This window comes from Pongo pygmaeus, chromosome 3, assembly GCF_028885625.2.
Source record: "Pongo pygmaeus isolate AG05252 chromosome 3, NHGRI_mPonPyg2-v2.0_pri, whole genome shotgun sequence".
NCBI lineage: Eukaryota > Metazoa > Chordata > Mammalia > Primates > Hominidae > Pongo > Pongo pygmaeus.
In genome coordinates this window covers 106,659,143-106,679,825 of record NC_072376.2, presented here as the reverse complement: position 1 = coordinate 106,679,825, position 20,683 = coordinate 106,659,143, and the positions used below count along the sequence as shown (strand labels likewise).

The window sequence follows — 20,683 nt, the reverse complement described above, 5'->3', positions numbered from 1 at the left end:
GGAGCTTGCAGTGAGCCGAGATCACGCCATTGCACTCCAGCCTGGGCGACTCCATCTCAAAAAAACAAAGAATATATACTCCTGGCTCTAGGAGCAGTGGCTCACGTCTGTAATCCCAGCACTGTGGGAGGCCAAGGCAGAGCCGGGGCAACATAGTGAGACCCCATCTCTAAAAAAAATACAAAGTTATCCAGGCATGATGGCACACGTCTGTAGTCCCAGCTACTTTGGGGGCTGAGGCAGGAGGATCACTTGAGCCTGGGAGGTCGAGGCTGCAGTGAGCCATGTTTGCACCACTGCACTCTGGCCTGGGTGACAGAGCGAGACCCTGTCTCAAAAAAATAAAAGCTAAGATATACTCACTTTGTTCTGACATTAGACAAGCAATTTTCTGAGTTATGATTTGATCTTCTGGTTGGCATTTCCCATAAAGGGGAATTGCTACAAATGATCATTCTGCCAGATATATTAGTCATTGTAAACTTAAATCACCAGTTTGTTTTATAAGTCAGTGTTGTGAATTGTATATTTACAACACATACCCACAGTTTTATCAAATGTGGGCACATTTATAAAATCAGGTGTTTGGGCCCATAAAACTCAGGATCAAAGCCTGAACAATTAGGACTTCCTTTATACCTATCTTTAATATCCCGTGAAATGCATTAGTTTTATGCATGCATATTAAATTATATGATCAAAGAATATATTTACTTATGGCCAGGCATAGCGGCTCATGCCTGTAATTCTAGCACTTTGAGAGGCTGAGGTGGGAGGATCACTTGTGGCCAAGAGTTCAAGACCAGCCTGGGCAACAAAGGGAGACTTCATCTCTCTTTTTTTTTTTTTTTTTTGAGACAGGGTCTCACTCTGTCACCCAGGCCACTGAACCATTGAACCACTGAACCACTGAACCATTGAACCAGTTCAGTGGTTCAATTGCAGCTCACTGTAGCCTTGACCTCCCAGGCTCAAGTGATCCTCCCATCTCAGCCTCCCAAGTAGCTGGAACTACAGGTACTTGTCTCCATGCCTGACTAACTTTTGCATTTTTTGTAGAGACGGAGTTTTGCCATGTTGGCCTGGTGGTGGGGGTGGGGGGAGGGGGGTTGGGGGCATCAAGGCTGCAGTGAGCCATGATTGAAAGAAAAAGAAAAGAAAAAAATAATATATTTACTTATAAGTAGTAAATTATTTTTGGTAATGAAGACAATTTGATTTCTATTTAGAGAGATCTGACATTGAAAATGGACTCCTCTAGCTGAATGACCTTTCTAAGTCTTAGTTACATCATTCTTTAAATATGATTAACAATAATATTGACGCTTAGAGTGCTTTTCTGCAACAGTACTACCTCTTGACGTTATAGCTGGGACAAGATTGAAAATGAACCACATAAATAAAAAATGTCTAAATATTTAAACATTATAAATATAGCCAACAAAATGTAAAAGTTAAATATGGTCTTCCTATTTTGAAAATACCAGGGAAGCCAGGTTGAATTTAGAATTTCTATTGTGTCAGAATGTGGGTTAATGAAAGAGAATTGGTTGGCTCATATATCCTGCCTTCCTAGTGTCACCTTTTCATATGCAATTTGATACTAATGGTATCAATAATGATAACATAATGGGCCATGTGCTTATGCACATAGATGCCCAGCATATGGACACCCAACTCTGGCCCCCAACTAGGGTTACCATATTTGTTTTTTTAAAAAAAGGGATGTACAGTTAAATTTGAATTTTAAATAAACAATGAGTACATTCTTGGTATAAATTTGTCTGATGAAATACTTGGAACTGATACTAAGACATTATTTGCTGTTTATCTGAAACTCAAATTTAACAAGTTGTCTTGTATTTTATTTGGCAAACTTACTGCTCTCCCACTCCTTTGTCACCTCTTGGACCTTGGGGCCTTTCGGCTACATTTTTGGCCTAGGGTTATAGATACTGAAAGCACTGTTTGCCCTCAGTAGGAAGGACCTCGGGAAAAGTCACTGTTAGACTTCTTGGGGCTGTGTGAGCAAAGAATTTTAGGGACCAGGTACTCAAATTATTGTCTAAAAGTGAAGGCACACGTTCTGAATGAACAAGTCTTCTTGGCCCCAAAGATTCCTTTAGGGCAGGGCATAGCTGGCAGGAACTAGATTTTGCCCTTTAAAGCACTAGACCAGGCTAGGGACTCCTTTTGACCAGTTCTAAGGGTAGGATTTTTCTGCAACCTTCATTGACCTGGGAGAATTATAATGACGCATGATTGGGGTTCTCTTTGAAAGTGAAGTAGAAGTTTAAGGGGGTGTATTAGTTTGCTAGGGCTGGTATAGTAGCAGCCTGGATGACTGAAACAACAGAAATTTATTGTCTCTTGGTTCCGGAGGCTAGATTTCCACTCTCAAGGTTTTGGTAGAGTTAGTTTATTCTGAGAGCCATGAAGGAAAGATCTGTTGCAGACAATAGATGAAATCAATGAATTAGCCAGGCGTGGTGGCACACGCCTGTAGCCCCAGCTACTCAGGAGGCTGAGGCAGGAGAATTGCCTGAACCCAGGAGGCAAAGGTTGCAGTGAGCCATATCATGCCACTGCTTTAAAGGGTGACAGAGCGAGACTCCGTCTCAAAAAAAAAAAAAAAAAAATCAATGAAATGTAAAGAAATGATAAATATAAGATTCAGAGAAGTGAGAATGAAGCTTTGAATAATAGGTGTAAACAATCATACATACTCACACACACATACCAAAAAAAAAGAAATAATGGAAAACATAATAGAAAATGTTCATGGGCTTTCATTTAGTCTGCACGTGAAAGAGCTTAGTGAATTCAGGCAGAATCAATTGAAAGAGACTATACAGTAAAAATATCCTGCAGGATTTGTTTTAATTTCAAGAATTTAAAAAATGTCTTGCAAGCATTTTTCAGAAAAAATCTACAGCCTACAAAGGGAAAGAAATCAAGCAAAAGCTTTTTTGTTAAATGTCAGAAAGTAATGATGCAATATTTATAATGATTTGGGGAAAAGGATTGTGACTCAATAATTTTCTAGATCACAAATATTCATTTGTGGAAGAAAAAAATTCAAACTTCTAATTTCCTGAAAATATATCTTCCTTAAAATATTCCTAAAGACATAAATCCAGCTGACAATGTCAAAATAAGAATTTCAATATGGTGAATTCATGGTGTAAAAACATTCTGTTGAGACTAAACACATGACTTAATGATTGTAAATATGTTGTGTTAGTCAGCTATTGTTGTATAACAAACTACAAAATTTTAGTTGCATAAAGCAATAAGCTTTTATCTCTCTTTCATGTTTCTAGTGATTGGCTACTGTGGCTCAACTTCAGACTATAATGCCTGCACATAGTAGAGGATCAATGAATATTTGTTGAGTGAATTAATGATATTAATAACTAGATAAATTGTATGAGCATACAGATAACCACAAATAAACTGTAAGGCAAACTACCATTCAAGTGATATATGTCACAAAAGTACAACATAAATCAGAGTTCATAAATCTCAGAAAAGAGGTGACAGATCTCAAGAAAGGAAGAGAAAAAATATATATATTTTAGAAATGGAGATTAAAGTAGACCTAACAGATAGATAGGCAAACATAACAGATAATGCCTTTAGAGAAATATAGGGTGGAAAGGGAAAATACTTTAAAAATAAAAATAGAAAGGTAAAAAATAATTATTGAAGATAAAGAAGATCCAATATAATTATAATAGGAGTTGTTACAGAAGAAAACCAAAGCAAAGGAGTAGAATAACTAAAAACTATCATTCAAAAAAACATTTCCTGAAAACTGTAAGGATTTAAAACTATATATTGAAAGAACACATCATTTAGCTAAGCATACCAACACAGATGGCCAACCCTAAGACATATTCTATTAAAATTTAGATTTTAAAGGAAAATAAAAAAGTTTCTTGGACATCTAGGATTTAAGATAATAAAATGTGATCCAAGAATTTTATATCAAGCAAAAGTGCCTTCCAAATATAAAGGCACAAACACACTACTAACATCAGGTAAGAATTCTGTGGGTATTGTTTCCATGAGTACTACTGAGGTATCTATCAGAGAATAAGCTTCACAAAACCAAAATGTCTACAGAGACAATGTTGTAAGGATATGTATTGAGCATTAACTATTACAGAACAAAGATAATATGATGTTTAAAAGAAAGAGAGTACAGTTTATAATGGGTATATGATCTGTCAAGGTTCACCTCCTAAAAGGCAAAGAATGATAGGAACATATGAAAAAATGTTTAAGTGGTTTTCAGTAAAACAGTTGAAGTGTATTTAGTGTTGCTATCCTGAGACCAATGTGTGTATATTGTTGGGTAAAACAAATTAATAATTATATTCTAATTATTTCTTTTTTTTTTTTGAGAACCACAATTCTCAGAGTAGAAGAAAGGAAATAGAGATGTAATAGAGAGAGGTTATAGTACAAACCCTAGAGTGCAAGTGGAATGGTCTTTTATTTGAATTAGAAATATCAATATGAACTTATGAGATGTGATACACACACAGACACAATGTGTGTTTGTTTTCCATCTTTGTCCACTGAAAAGGCCTAGGAAGTGACTAGCCCAGTACATAGCCCTAGCACCATGATCATAATCTTTGAATATCATCTACTGCTAACAGAAACCTGGACTTCTTTGAAAAAGAGCAGATTACAGTATGCAATGGAAAATGCACAAGGTGAAACTGAAATATCTTCCTATACCAAAAAGCAAGGAAATTATCAAAGACCACTAATACCATGTCAAAAAGATTCAGAGGTCAACTTGAGGTTCCTACTGGCCAAAGATGGGGCAGTTTGAGCTTCAATGTGATTAAAAATTGCAGTGATTTGAAAGCCATCAAATATGTTGAAATCCAGGAGTTCTTACTGATTTTTTTTTTAAACTGGTTGACTTTGGAGGATGAAAGGAAAACAATTTATTATCATGAAAATTAATAAACAGATGGAAAGAATTAAGCTTTATCCTGTCTTTACTCTTTGAAGGTTTCTACTAGATAATTGAAGAAGAGGTAAGGGAAAGTGTCTCTTTATAAAAGTATTCCAACTAGTAAATGAGAAAAAAACTATAAATTGGAATTACTTAGCAAGCTTGGCTCATTTACAAAATCATGAGATAGAATAAAATGGCTACAGTTCTAAGCCACTAAATTTTGGGAGTAGTTTGTCATGCAGTATTAGATAATTGAAACATATCCAAATATTTTCTACATTTTTGTCTTGAGTGTACCAATTCTTCCAGTTAAAATTAAGATGTTTTCTTTTTTCTATCTTAAAATCCCCTTACTCAAAAACTGCCTGAAAATCTTACGCTCTTTTTGTCAAGTTTTGAGTAGTTCAGTCTAAAAATCACCTTTTAATATACTTTGTGTCCTCACACTTTCTCTATCTTCTTTTACAGAATAATTATTTCCCATAATAGTGTCTAATTCTTCTTTCTCAGGAGTGTAAATGAGACTAAAGGCATCTCTTCTTTAGAAATAGCTACTGAATCGTAGAAAAGCATCATTATTTCTAATTTTTGTTAAAGGGCTTTATGGGATTAAACATGGCCATTAAGAGAAACTTCCTAGAATACAGACCATAAAATAGAATTTTGTCAGCAGGGCAACTCAAAAGTGGTTAGAACAAGATATTGCTTCAAGGGTCCCTATGGGGATAGAATTCTCCTTTCTTTTATTCTTTTTCTGTTCTTTTATTATTGTTACTATTTTAGAGAGGGTCTCACTCTGTCACCCAGGCTGGAGTACAGTGATCATGGCTCACTGTAGCCTCGACCTTCCCAGACTCAGGAGATCCTCCCATCTCAGTCCCCTGAGTAGCTGGGACTAAGGTTGCACACCACCACACCCAGCTAATTTTTGTATTTTTTCTAGAGATGGTGTCTCACTATGTTGCCCAGGTTGGCTTTGAACTCCTGGACTCAAGCAATCCTCCTACTCCAGCCTCCCAAAGTGTTGGGATTACAGGTGTGAGCCACCACACCCCACAGAATTCACTTTTTAAATTAAAATACTTATGTATGGCTGCAAGAATCATTTTAATTACCTGTTAGTTTTAAATGGGCTCAGTGAAAATGTTTGATAGAATCCTCAAATTTCTTAAATAGGAGAAAAGACTGTGGGAATTTTATTGTTATTTCTTTTTGCTTCATACTTACCAAAATAAAACCATGAAGCAGTTTGAGGAAGGAGCAGCCCTTCCGAAATTGAACTGAATTGATTAAGAAACCAAACAAAAAAACGAACAGCAACAGAGATTAAAAATGAGATTTGTAAACTTGGATCCTTTCTTAACTTGATATCTTAGAAATGTAAACCACGCCTGGTTGGTAATGGAAACTTGTGTAAACTAATCTTACCTCCCACACATGAATATAAAATGGAAAAGACAAGATACCAAGTCATAAAACTAAAAAAAACTTTCTTCCTTGGTAACAAGAAAGTAAGCCAAATATTACCAATTTGTAAGCAAATACTTCTTTAAGTAGAGTAATGATTCTTAATTTGGGAAGGTAGAGGGCGTGGTTATAAACCTCTCTTAGGAATCCAAATTTTAAAAAGTTACAAACCCCTTCCAAAAAAAACTACATATGCACGTGACAGATGGCACATAATGTCAGGGGGTTCATGGAACGCTTAGTGCTCTGTGAGCTTCACATTAAGAAATTCTGACAAAGATGTCCACAATCCTCATAACTCTGATAGAATTCATGGTGATTACATCCATATATGTGCCTTCTTAAACTTAAAACTTCTAGCAACTATCATTACCAATTTAGGAAACTAAAAAATATTGAAAATTTTCATACTTTTGGTTTGGTAACTATCTGCCAGTTTTGCTAACATAATTTATTTTTTTTAAAGTAGGATTTAAATTCTAAATAAATTACATGATGCTTGATTTTTTAGAACTTGAAGAACAAATTGCATATTGTAACTCTTTTTTTTTTTGAGACGGAGTCTTGCTCTGTCACCCAGGCTGGAGTGCAGTGGCACGATTTTGGCTCACTGCAACCTCGGCCTCCCAGGTTCAAGCAATTCTCCTGCCTCAGCCTCCTGAGTAGCTGGGATTACGGGCATGTGCCACCATGCCCAGCTAATTCTTTTTGTATTTTTGGTAGAGACAGGGTTTCACCATATTGGCCACGCTTGTCTAGAGCTCCCGACCTTGTGATCCGCCGGCCTCAGCCTCTCAAAGTGCTGGGATTACAGGCTTGAGCCACCGCGCCTGGCCTGTAACTCTTTTTCACTTGATTTTAAAAATCCTATTTTTTTCCCTTCCTTTTTCTGCTTATGCATATCTTAAATTTTCAGGATACCCTCAACTGGCAAGTTGAGTTCATGCTCACATATACACAAGATTTTACATTTTTTCTTCTAGTGGCCTTGCAATTCAGTTTCCTCATTACATTATATAGTCACTATTTTTTTTTTTTTTTTAACGGTCTTGCTCTGTTACCCAGGCTGGAGTGCAGTGGCATGATCTCATCTGGGCTCACTGGAATTCTGCCTCCTGGGTTCAAGCAATTCTCTTGCCTCAGGCTTCTGAGTAGCTGGGACTGCAGGTGCACGCCACCATGCCCAGCTAATTTTTGCATTATTAGTAGCGATGGGGTTTTGCCATGTTGCCCAGGCTGCTCATGAACACTTGAGCTCAGGCAATCAGCACACCTCAGCCTTCCAAAATGCTAGGATTACAAGCGTGAGCCATCATGCCCTTCCTTTATAGTCACCATTTTGTTGTATGTACCCACAATGTCAGGATCGTGTTTGATACTTTGAATCATTAAATTCACATATATATGTCCAAATTTTACCACATATGTACTTGTGGTACCTTATCTTTGTTGTAGTAATTCTTACCTTGAAAATTATCCTCTTGTGTCATTTTGCAAAAGTCACGTTTCACAATATATTTAACTCAAACAGGATCACTGTAATCACCCTAATCCTGTACATATACATTTTTTCTTCTTGAAATTGTCTTACAAAAAGATTCCAAGAGAAAATAAATTTCTTTTTTCAGCCATTTAAAATTCCACAAATATTAAACATAATTCAAAATTCTCTTACTGCCATATCTACTTAGATGTAATCAAATCACAGTACTGGGAATAAGTTACATGTTAACATTTTACATTTTTTGCACAATGTATGTTGTCCAGACTGTTCCTACTTAGATATTTGCTAATAGTGTAAATGCTTTATGTTGTACGTGTCTGTTCTCTTGAAGGTAGAAGTATTACTGAATCAAAAACATGGGCTTCCACAAATGGTCATAAAATGACACATTTATAGTCAGCTATAATGAGGAAAATGAACTCTTAAGAAAGTAATTTCAGTATGAGGTCCCAGGTTTATTCTCTGGCATCTCCACAAAAAAAAAAAAAAAAGTAATTTCAAAATTACAAAGTCATTATGAAATTAGAGACACCTGACTGCAAATCCCGTGTCTTCTGTTTACCAGCTGTGTGATATTCTCTCAATTTCCTAATCTGTAATATGGGGAAAATAGTACCCATGCTAAAGGATTTCTGTGAATTAAATTTGAAATAATTCATGCTTAGGGCCGGGACTGGCATATAGTTAAGACTACCTAAATATTTCTTATTTTTAGAATGGAATTTTATCGTACTTAGGAATTAAACTCCCAGAAAGCAAATAAAGTGAAAAAAAAAAACCCACTTTTAATTAAAATTCTCCTTGTATTGTATACTTGAAAATTGTTGAGAGTAGATTTTTAACTGTTTTTGCCACAAAACAGTGATAAATATGTGAAGTGATGCATATGTTAATAAGCTTGATTAGCCATTCCACAATATGTAAATATGTCAAAACATCATGTTGTATACCATGAATATATACAATTTTTGTCAATTTAAAAACTAAAGTTTTTTTAGTTTTTAAAAAAACTAAAAGTTACCCTTGTAAATTTCATAAATCAATTATAAATTACAGTGTATATAGATTTGTATATGGTGCATAACTCCCATTAATTAATTTAATTAATCTTTATTCCGGGCCTACTCTGTTCCAAGGACTATAAGAGATGCTGAGACATGTAAGAATAAACAAGATTGATGAGATTCCTCTCCTCAGATAGCTCAGTCAGTGAGAAGACCTTGAATTACAAAATAGTGCAAAATATGCCATGATAGTGAAAGTATAGTGCTAGAGCGCTCTTACAATTTTTGTAGAAGAAGCCAGGGAAAAGTGACAGCTGAGTTATGAAAGATGAGTAGAAGTAAACCAGTAAAGAAGGTAAAACAGAGACAAGGAGAGAAGAGGCTGAAGTCCTTAAGAGGTTGTGTAGATTAGCGAACAATACATTCTTGGTTTCTTGACCCCAAGAAACCAAAGGGCAAGATCTCTGCTTATGCCTTCTTTGGGCAGATGTGCAGAGAAGAACATAAGAAAAACCCAGAGGTCCCTGTCAATTTTGCAGAATTTTCCACATAGTGCTCTGAGAGGTGGAAGACAATGTCTGGGAAAGAAAAGTCTAAATTTGATGAAACGGCCAAGGTGGATAAAGAACACTATGATCGGAAAATGAAGGATTATGGACCAGCTAAGAGTGGCAAGAAGGAGAAGGATCCTAATGCCCCCAAAGGCCACCATCTGGGTTCTTCCTATTCTGTTCAGAATTCCGCCCCAAGATCAAATCCACAAACCTTGGCATCTCTATTGGAGATGTGGCAAAAAAGCTGGGTGAGATGTAGAATAACTTAAATGACAGTGAAAAGCAGCCTTACATCACTAAGGCGGCAAAGCTGAAGGAGAAGTATGTGAGAAGGATGTTGCTGACTATAAGTTTACAGAAAAGTTTGATGGTGCAAAGGGTCCTGCTAAAGTTGCCTGGAAAGAAGTGGAAGAGGAAGATGAAGAAGACAAGGAGGAAGAAGAGGAGGAGGAGGAATAAAAAAAACTGTTTATGTGTAAAACAACAACAACAACAAAAGAGAGGTTATGTAAAGGAGTTTGTACTTAATCCTCAGGGCAGGGAAAATATCAATCGTTTTTTAGGCAGCTATCGTTAAGTCGACTAATGTTGTACAAATATTAATTTGGAATGCAGAAAGACTGGAGGCCTCTTTTTACAGAAAAATGACAGTTAATAAACGTAGAGAGAAATGATTGGCAAACCACTGCTTTGCAGCTTTAAAATAATAATTTGGGCAAGAATCATTAATGGATGGCAAAATTCATGGGTGAAAGGATGATGGGGAACAAGAGAGTCACATGAAGGTCTTCAAGTTTTCATTCCACAGATGATTTACTAATTACAAAGAGAATCCTTACAATGCAGAGATCTGGCAAACTTGACATTATATGCCCCCTGATGCAATGCAGCAACAAGTTGTTATGGGACGAAGTGTGTGTCTCCAAAATCTATATGTTGAAGTCCTAACCCAGTTCCTCAGAATGTGACTATATTTGGAGGCAGTGCCTTTAAAGAGGTAATGAAGAAAAAATGAGGTCATATGGGTAGACCCTAATTCAATATGATTGGTGTCCTTCTAAGAAGAGGAGATTAGGGGCCGGGTGTGGTGGCTCACGCCTGTAATCCTAACACTTTGAGAGGCCAAGGTGGGCAGATCACTTAAGGTCAGGAGTTCAAGACCAGCCTGGCCAACATGGTGAAACCCCGTCTCTAATAAAAATTCAAAACTTAGCCGGGCATGGTGACATGCACCTGTAGTCCCAGCTACTTGGGAGGCTGAGGCAGGAGAATTGCTTGAACCCAGGAGATGGAGGTTGCAGTAAGCCAAGATCACGCCACTGCACTCCAGCCTGGGCAATGCAGCAAGACTCCATCTCGGAAAAAAAAAAGAGGCGATTAGGACACAGACACCCAGAGGAAAGATCATGTGAGGCCACCAGGAGAAGATCTCCATCTACAAGCCAAAGAGAAGCCCTCAGAAGATGCCAACCCAGATGACCCCTTGATCTTAGGCTTCTGGCCTCCAGAATTGTGAGATAGTAAGTTTTTGCTGTTTAAGCCACCCAGTCTGTGGAACTTTGTTAGGGCAGCTCTACCAAACTACTACAGAAGTACAGACTTTTGTCAATATTTTTGCCAAAAATATTTTGAATAATCTAGTTAGATCTCTACCTTACTTCCAATCTACAGGAAATACAGGAGATATAAGTATAAGTTAAATAACATAATAAAGAAGCAATCAGGCCAGGTGTAGTGGCTCACGCCTGTAATCCGAGCACTTTGTGAGGCCGAGGCTGTCAGATCGCTTGAGCCCAGGAACTCAGGGCCAAACCCGGGCAACATAGCAAGACCCTGTCTCTACAAAAAGATTACAAAAATTAGCTGGGTGTGGTGGTGTGTGCCTGTAGTCCCAGCTACTCGGGAGGCTGAGCTGGGAAGATTGCTTGAGCACAGGAGGCGGAGGTTGCAGTAAGCCAAGATTGTGCCACTGCACTCCAGCCTGCACGATGGAGCCAGAACCTGTCTCAAAAAGGAAAAAAAAAAGCAATGAGACAAAATCAGAATGTGGAACATTTTATGACAGCTAACCTGAACTTGTCAAACAAGGCAAAGTTTGAAAAACATAAACAGATCAATGTTGGAAGCAATGGCTATTCTAAATGAAAAGACATTAGAAATCTAATAACCAAACACCATATGTAGACATTTACTGGAGTCCACATGGGAGAAGGAAGATATTTTTATAGTGTAAAAACATTTTTGGGACAATTGGAGAAATTTAAATATAGTTTGTATGTTAGGTGGTGTTATGGAATTATTGTTCATATGCACAGTTGTAACGACGGTACTATGTTTATGTAGGAGAATGTCCTTATCTAGATATTCATGCTGAAACATTTAGGGGTAGAGATGTTGCCAAAGTTACTTTCAAAGAGTTTAGGGGACTGGACGCGGTGGCTCACACCTGTAATCCCAGCACTTTGGGAGGCCAAGGCGGGTGGATTACTTGAGGTCAGGAGTTGGAGACCAGCCTGGTCAACACGGTAAAACCCCTTCTCTACTAAAAATAGAAAAAAAAAAAAAAACTATCTGGGCATGGTGGCATGCGCCTGTAATCCCAACTACACGGGAGGCTGTGGCTTGAGAATTTCTTGAACCCAGGAGGGGGAGGTTGCAGTGAGCTGAGATTGGCCACTGCACTCCAGCCTGGGTGACAGAGTGAGCTGCTGACTCAACAAACAAATAAACAACAGCAACAACAAAACCACCCTCCCCCACAAAAAAACCCAAAGAGTTTAGGGAAAAAAATTTATAGATGTATATATAGAGAAAAAGGGGCAGAAAATACATTTAGCAAAACGTTAAATGGTGAGTCTGAAAGATATGTGGGAGCCAATCACATTATTTTTCAACTTTTCAAAGAATTTTATTGAAAAAAACAAACAACAAAAGGCCAAAGGCCACCTAAAGTTCAGAGAGAATGCCATTGTAATATTCCAAGGGAAACACGACAGTTATCTAGACTAGGGTAGTGCTAATGGAGATGGAGAGAAGAAGATGAATTTGGAAACAAATTCTTAAAATAGAATTGACAGGATTTGCTGATAGTTTGAGATGAGGTAGGGGACATTGATTATGAGGACAGGAGAATTCTGGAATGGACATTGATGTAGATGGATGATGGTTCTCCTGACATAGGAAATAAAGGTGGAGGAGGAGGAGCTACTTTGGGGGAGATGATGAAATAAACTTTGGACAATGATAACCATCAAACAGGATTTCTAGACGTACAGAGCTGTCATGATAACCACATTGTGGTGAGGACTTGCTTGGAAGGTCACTGATTTTTCCCTAGATGATGTTTTAATGTAGTTTTTTTAAAACCCAGTCTCACTCTGTCTCACTCTGTCGCCCAGGCTGGAATGTGGGGGTGCGATCTCAGTTCATTGCAGCCTCTGCCTCTCAGGTTCAAGTGATTTTTCTGCCTCAGCCTCCAAAGTAGCTGGGGTTACAGGCAACCACCACCACTCCTGGCTAATTTTTTTTTTTTTTGTATTTTTAGTAGAGATGGGGTTTCACCATATTGGCCAGGCTGGTCTCAAACTCCTGACCTCAGGTGATCTACCCGCCTCAGCCTCCCAAAGTGCTGGAATTACAGGCATGAGCCACTGTGCCTGGCCTTAATGCAGTTTTGTAAGACCAAGAACTATGCTGGGCACTTACAAATACATTGCACATATGGTCCTAATAGAGTCCAGTGAAATAGCTACTTGGCATATTTTTTTTTCTCTGAGCCCTGGTTCCTCACTGTAAAACAGGGATAATACTTACATAAATACTTGTTATAATAAGTTCAGGAAAGCAGGAATTGTATTGTTTCCCAGGTGCCTACTATTCTATCTTTGTATATAGTAAGTGCTTAATAAATATATGTTGATTTAGCTACAACAATCTCTGAAATTTCCCCATATTCACCCTTCATTTTACCAGTAGACAGGCTTGTGCCATGACTAGTTACAACAAACCTATTGATTTGTCCATGTCCTAAGATAAGAATCCAGGATAAAATAATGGAGTATATTAAGTTTATAAAAGACATCTATAATTTCATTAAATCCTGACTATAATCATGACAATGTTACTTCTTCATTTATAAATGAAGAAATTGACTCTTGGAAAGTTTACATGGCAGTGACTTAGCCCATGTTTTAGCTGGTAAGAAGTGGAACTAAGACTGGAAAACAGACATAAGCTGTTTCCAACTGCCCCGGGGTGTTGTAGAAAATGCTGGGTTTGAAAATTACAGAAGAAGACATGAAACAACTGTGAATTATATGCAATACTAGACATTGCTTCAAGTAATGTACCATGATGCTCGACACAGGCCTCAAGTTTCACTTTTTACTTTAGGAATATTTTTATAATGTAAAAAACATTTTTGGGACAATTGGAGGAATTTAAATATAGTTTATATGTTAGGTGATATTAGGAATTATTGTTCATATGCTTAGGTGTAACAATGGTACTATGTTTATGTAGGAGATTATCCTTACATCGCTGAGCAGAGATTGAAATTCATGAGAGGTGAGGGTGCTGTATATGCACGCCTGCATAGACACCACCTTTCACTGGTGATTAAATTAGAATAGTAAACATTTAAATTTATGTCCTAAGACAAATTTAAACCTAAGTCTTTAGAGAGGGAGAAACAGGTTAGTAACCCATCACAACTCTTAACTCAACATCGGTTTAATTTGTTGTCAGATTATCACAATTTTAAAGGTGTCTAAGGATAACTTGATAAATAGATCATCTTAAGGCACATGTAAAAGGATCACAAATTTAATGCAATTTTTTTCCTTTTTTTTTTTTTTGAGATAGAATCTCACTTCCTCACCAAGGCTGGAGTGCAGTGGTGCTATCTTGGCTCACTGGAACCTCTGTCTCCTGGGTTCAAGAGATTCTTGTGCCTCAGCCTCCCCAGTAGCTGGGAGTATAGGCGTATGTCACCATGCGCGGTTAATTTTTGTATTTTTAGTAGAGACGGGGTTTCACCATGTTGGCTAAGCTGGTCTCAAACTCCTGAGATCGAGTGATCCACTCACCTCTGCCTCCCAAAGTGCCGGGATTACAGATGTTAGCTACCATGCATCGGGTCCAAAATATTTTATAAGTTCTACATGTTCAGAGTTTGGTTTCATTTGAAATTTCTGTAGCACACTTGTTGTCTTCTCTTAATATATCTCTGAGACTTACTGGAAAAGCACTTTTGAGTTAACTATACCAAAAGGAATACTTTATTTTTGTGAATTATAATGACTTGTACTGTATCAGAAGTAATACCAAAGTTGTCTCAGAATGATAGATATTGGCCAGTAACTTTTATACTTAGGCAAATTAGAATAATGTAAATAGTTAGTAGAAGTGCCCCTGTTCAGAAAGCTCACTGGTGTACCTAAAATACCCACCATTAAAGTTCTGTTGCTGCTAAGCATTGCCCTGGTTTCAGATGTTACTTTAAAAAAAGTAAGCAGTCCTAGCAAGGAAATTAAGTCTCAGGTAAATGCTTCATTGTGTCTTTCATTCATTCATGTTTATTCCCTTATTCCTATGCAGTTTTTTTAATAACACATGTTTTTTGGGGTATAATATACATAGAGTAAAATTTACATTTTTTAGGTGAACGGTTTGATGAGTTTTGAAAAATATATATGGTCATGTAACCACCACCACCCCGAGATATATCACCCCTGAGATATATCCCGTGAGACATATATCTATATCAAGAGGTAATATATCATCCTCTTGTCTTATTATCAGTCTTCTCCCCTCCTTCCCCAGTCCCTGCTAGCCACTGATTGGATTTATGTTTCAATAGATTGATTGAGATATGGCCTCACTATATTGTCCAGGCTGGTGTGCAGTGACTATTGACAGGCTCCATCATAGCAGACTGTGGCCTCCAATGATCCTCCTGCCTCAGCCTCCTGAGTAGGCGGGAATACAGGCACTCATCACCATGCCCATCCGTTTTATGTCTGATAGGCTAGTTACAATGCTGGGTGCTAGGGATACCAAGACAATAATATCTAGTACCTGTAGAGAAGGAGTTTGTCATTAAGTGAGGAGATGGACTTATTAACAGAATATTACCACAGAGTAAATGCTATTACAAAGGTATGAATGACATACTTTGGTAGCACAAAAGGTATAAGACTAACTGTGTAAATTGAGAATGCCTCATTAAGGAGATGGCTATTCAGTTGAGTCCTGAAAGGATGAGTTGAAATAGGGCAAACAAAGAAGGTGAGATAAGACTTTCCAGCTGGAACCAGTATCTGCACATAGACATTCAGTTATGAATGTTTCTGTGTCTTCTGAAAAGGAGGTGAAGATAAGTGTGAAATCTATCTGTCCAAGGTGTAAGTAATAAAAGGCTAATATTCTGGCCCTCATAAATTTGCACCCAATTTTAAGCTTCTAGACTCACCTGTGTGCCTGAGCTAAAGGCATACTCTGTTATTAATGCTTCAGCAGCTATTTCTGCCGTGTTTCTTTGCAGTTTAAATTTAATTTTTAATTACGTAATGAAAGGCTCGAGTTTGAATCATCAGCAAACCAGTGAGCAAAGTAATGGAATTTGAAGCATTGACAAATAGATAAGAAGCTTTTGTATTGGGGAAAATTTATTGGGTTCTCTCTAGTCTCATATTCAGTTATGACCCTCCCCACCCAACTCCATCCACACTGAACTTTTGCTCCTTCCATGCAACATTGTCACCCTTCCTAGCCTTTAAACATATGCCGTTCTCTTGTCCTGGACACTCTTCCTTGAAGGTAGGTTATCTCCACCCACCTTCACCCAGCTGATTGTCTTTCATGCCCTTCCTCAGCCATTCTCAGTGTTCAGAGAATACAGTATTTTCCTATTGTGTGTCCTTATCACTGTGTCATAGTTGCTTGTATAATTCTCTGTCACCCCCCATAGACTCTAAGCTCTGTGACAGCCTATTGAAATGCTTTTTGAAATAGATGCTCTGTAAATATTCTGGGAACGAAGGAATGAATAACTTGAGTTCGGACTTAAATTCACCCAATTTAACTGGATTAAATGAGAAATAATTTGGAAATGTATAAACGTACTTTGAACAATTTGGTATACAAACACCTTTGATATTTAGGGCTGAGTTTGGGGATTAAATTGTAAGGAAGAATAGAGATCAAAATGTAATTGGTTAAATGTAAGTCTTTTGTAAAAATTCTGGGAAGTGCATATTAACAGCATAACCCCATATCTATTTTTGCAGTATTTAGCCTACAAAAGTTACGTTATTTAAGTGCATTTATCCATTTGATGAAGGATTTCAAAAGTGAGGGGAAAAAACTCATCATTCCAGCAATGATTTGCCATTACAGGCCTGAAGTGCCACAGGCACCAAACCACCCAAAATCTATATAGTATGAGTCACAAACCAAACAGGTCTTTACTCTGCCTGAATTCCAATCCCTAATCACAAGTTAAATGTGAACATAATATTTTAAGATAAAAGAACTAATCCTACAAGGGGCATTTATTTCACACATTTCTGTATATCTAGAGTAGCCAAACAATAACATATGTATTTTAATCATGAAATAGTTCATAATTAATATGGGTTCATATTCTAAATACACTCTCTTTAAGGAAATAAAAAAAATTTAGAATCATTTCTAAAGCACTTTCCTCCTCAAAATTTTTTGTATTTCCAGCAAGATGGGGCAATTGGAGGCGGGGCACAGTGGTTCATGCCTATAATCCCAGCACTTTGGGAGGCCGAGGCAGGTGGATCACTTGAGGTCAGGAGTTTGAGACCAGCCTGGCCAACATGGTGAAACTCCATCTCTACTAAAAATACAAAGATTAGCTGGGTATGGTGGTGGGCGCCTGTAATTCCAGCTACTTGGGAAGCTGAGACAGAATTGCTTGAACCCAGGAGGATTGCGTGACAGACCAAGACTCTATCTCAAAAAAAAAAAAAAAAAAGCAGCAGCAATTTGGCCTGTGGATATGTGGATAGATTGTGTTGTGGTGCGTAGTAGGCACAAATTTGTTGATAGTCTCAAATAGGCTCAAATAGGTATAAGGAAATCTAGAATCTAAACCCAGCTCAAGCTCCATGGGAGTAGGTAAATTACTTAACCTAACAGTAGACTAATAAATGATATAGATTATGTGGTATATTAGAAAGTGATCATTGCTTTTGGAAAGAAAAGGGTAAGGCAAAATTGAAAAGATCAAGTGCGGGGGTATATGCTTAGGTGGGTGCTTTGCTTGACATATATAAGCCTTCAGTAAAATATTATCATTATTATTACTTTGGTTTTCTCATATGTAAATAAAAACATTAGGTTGAATGATTCTTAGAACTTGAAAAAAGTTGTGTTCTAGTGGGCTCTGTTGCAAACTCTTTAGAGTTATTCCAAGTTCTTTAAAGTTATTATACTTCTATTTGTTGCTTAAAAATTTTTTGTTTTCATGTTCCTTGTGATTTCTGTAAAACTGTCTGTCCTCCAATGATGTAAGAATAATCAAATAATTTTAAAAATTAATTTTTTAACTGATATAAACTCAAAATACAATTTTTAGTGTGCTTAGGAAAAATTATGTAGTAGTATTAGATAGTTATCTGTTAGGCCTGTTTCCTTTAAATCTTGTCTTTTTGATCATTGATTCATGATTATTTTAAGTTTTCAACAAATATTGACACACAGTCCTATTCTAACACATTCCTGTTTGAAATTGATGTAGTCATTGTCGTCGTCTTGGAAATAGACATTTGCAGCACACCTGTTAAGACTGATTCCCAAAGACTGTTGAGCATCATAAAAGTAGATGTTCTGTGTTGCTATAAATTGTAAGCTAGAAGACAGTCAGCCCCAGATGAGTTTCTACATGAGTATTAATTTTTTTAAAAATTAAAGAAAAAAGAAAAAAAGGAGAAACCCTCAAATGTTTAAACCAACTTAATCGTCTTGGGTTAATAGAGGACATAAGAAAGGGTGTATATAATGCATGTTGTTTCTATAGCAATCTTATTATTCCTTTGCCTGCACAGATACCTAGATTCTAGCAAAGCAAAATGTATGATAGTCCTAAATGTTCTAATATCCTAATTATCTTCCATTGTTTATCCTCCTTTATTTATTTTAGCTGGTTTAAATTATACCTTCATGAGTTCCAGAAATTTGGTGGTAACATTTCAATAATTAAAAATATATATGTATTGGTTATCTATTGCCACACAACAAGTTACCCACCAAATCAGGCAGGTTAAAGCAACAAATGTTTATTTTTTCACTTCATTTCTGAGAATCAGGAATCTGGGAGTGACTTAGCTGTGTGGTTCTGCATAAGGGGTTCTCAAGTTTTTAGCTGAGGCTGCAGTCATGTCAAGACTCAAGTAGGACTGGAGTATCGACTTCCAAACTTATTAATGTTATTTGCAAGCCACAGGTCCTCAGCAGTGAGCCTGCCTATCGTAGCTAGCATCATCACCCAGAACAAGGGATCTGAAAAGAGGGTGATGAAAGCTGCAGTGTCTTTTATAACTGAATGTCACTACTGACATGCCATCACTTCTGCTGTATTCCAGTGGTCACAGAGACTACTCCTAGTGCAGTGTGGGTAGGAACCACACATGGGTGAGAGAACTGGGAGACAGAGATCATTGGGGGCCATCATGGAGGCTGGCTACCACAATATATATTTAACTAGTAGGTCTATAAAATGACCTGAATCTTAATAATAGTAATAAATGTGATTAATATGAAACAAGCTGGAATTTAAGATGAAAGCACTAAATAGGATAAATAAGTATATTAAATCATGATTCCTTATAAAATGCTAATGACGCGCCACTGCACTCCAGCCTGGGTGACAGAGCGAGACTCCGTTTAAAAAAAAAAAAAAAAAATGCTAATGACTTGTAGTAGATGCTGTGATATATGTTCTATTCATTCCCCATTTCATGACTGAAGCACTAAGTCCTTCTGACTGCTGGTAACTTACAGTTCCCATCCCAGCTGCATTCTCCCTCAAAAGATTGTAGACCTGCCGTCTAAAAAGTCAAAGTGTGTGGGGAGGAGGAAGCCCACATCGATGACTGATTACTGTGTGAATATAAATGTCCTTTTGTTTCAGTTCAGCACAATTCTGCAAGAATATTCCACAGTGGTTGATCCCCAAAGCATTTCTCAATGAACTCCCTGCACTCTCCAACTCAGAGTCAGCTTCCCAGGGAGGCAAAATTGCAACACTGAGAAAACTTCAGTGTGTACGTGTATTCATTAAAAATCAAGACTAAGCTGAGGTTCCCAGTGGGAGTTGGTTGATGGGGTTCTTTTTACTAGGTTCGTTTTGTTTTGCTTTGTGCAATTACACGTGCTCTTATATAACAATGTAACAGGGTCAGCGTGGTGGCTCACGCCTGTAATCCCAGCACTTTGGGAGGCCGAGGCAGGCGGATTGCCTGAACTCAGGAGTTCGAGACCAGCCTGGGCAACATGCGGAAACCCAGCCTCTACTAAAAATACAAAAAATTGGCTGTGCGTTGTGGTGCGCGCCTGTAATCCCAGCTACTCAGGAGGCTGAGGCACGAGAATAGCTTGAACCTGGGAGGCAGAGGTTGCAGTGAGCTGAGGTTGCGCCGCTGCACTACAGCCTGGGTGACAGAGCAAGACCCCGATTCAAAAAAAAAAAAAGAAAAGAAAAAGAAAAAATAGCTGGGTATGGTGGCACACGCCTGTAAGTCCCAGCTACTCAGGAGGCTGAGGGGGGAGAACCACTTGAGACTGGGAAGCAGAGGTTGCAGTGAGTGGAGACTGCACCACACTGCACTCCAGCTTGGGTGACAGAGCCAGACCCTATCTAAAACATATATATATACATAAAATATATATATATATACACAAAATATATATAAATATATGTTTTATACATGCATATAAAACAAATGGAAATGAGAAACTTTACTCAGCTTGGATCCTATGATCAATGTTCATCATACTCAAATATAAACATGTACAATACATATGCTAATATACATATACATATATAGTGGGATGTTATGGTTGCAAGATTGTGGAGACACTTTCCTGCATCTTGCATTTCTTGTTAGAAATACTTCCTGGAAACCTTTCTATGTCAATAGCT

General features: G+C 37.6%; 1 pseudogene; it reads left to right on the top strand.

Annotated features, from left to right (window-relative positions):
• The first annotated feature begins 4,633 nt into the window (after window positions 1–4,633).
• LOC129034573 (high mobility group protein B3-like) lies at window positions 4,634–9,969 on the top strand (annotated as a pseudogene).
• The last annotated feature ends 10,714 nt before the right edge of the window (window positions 9,970–20,683 follow it).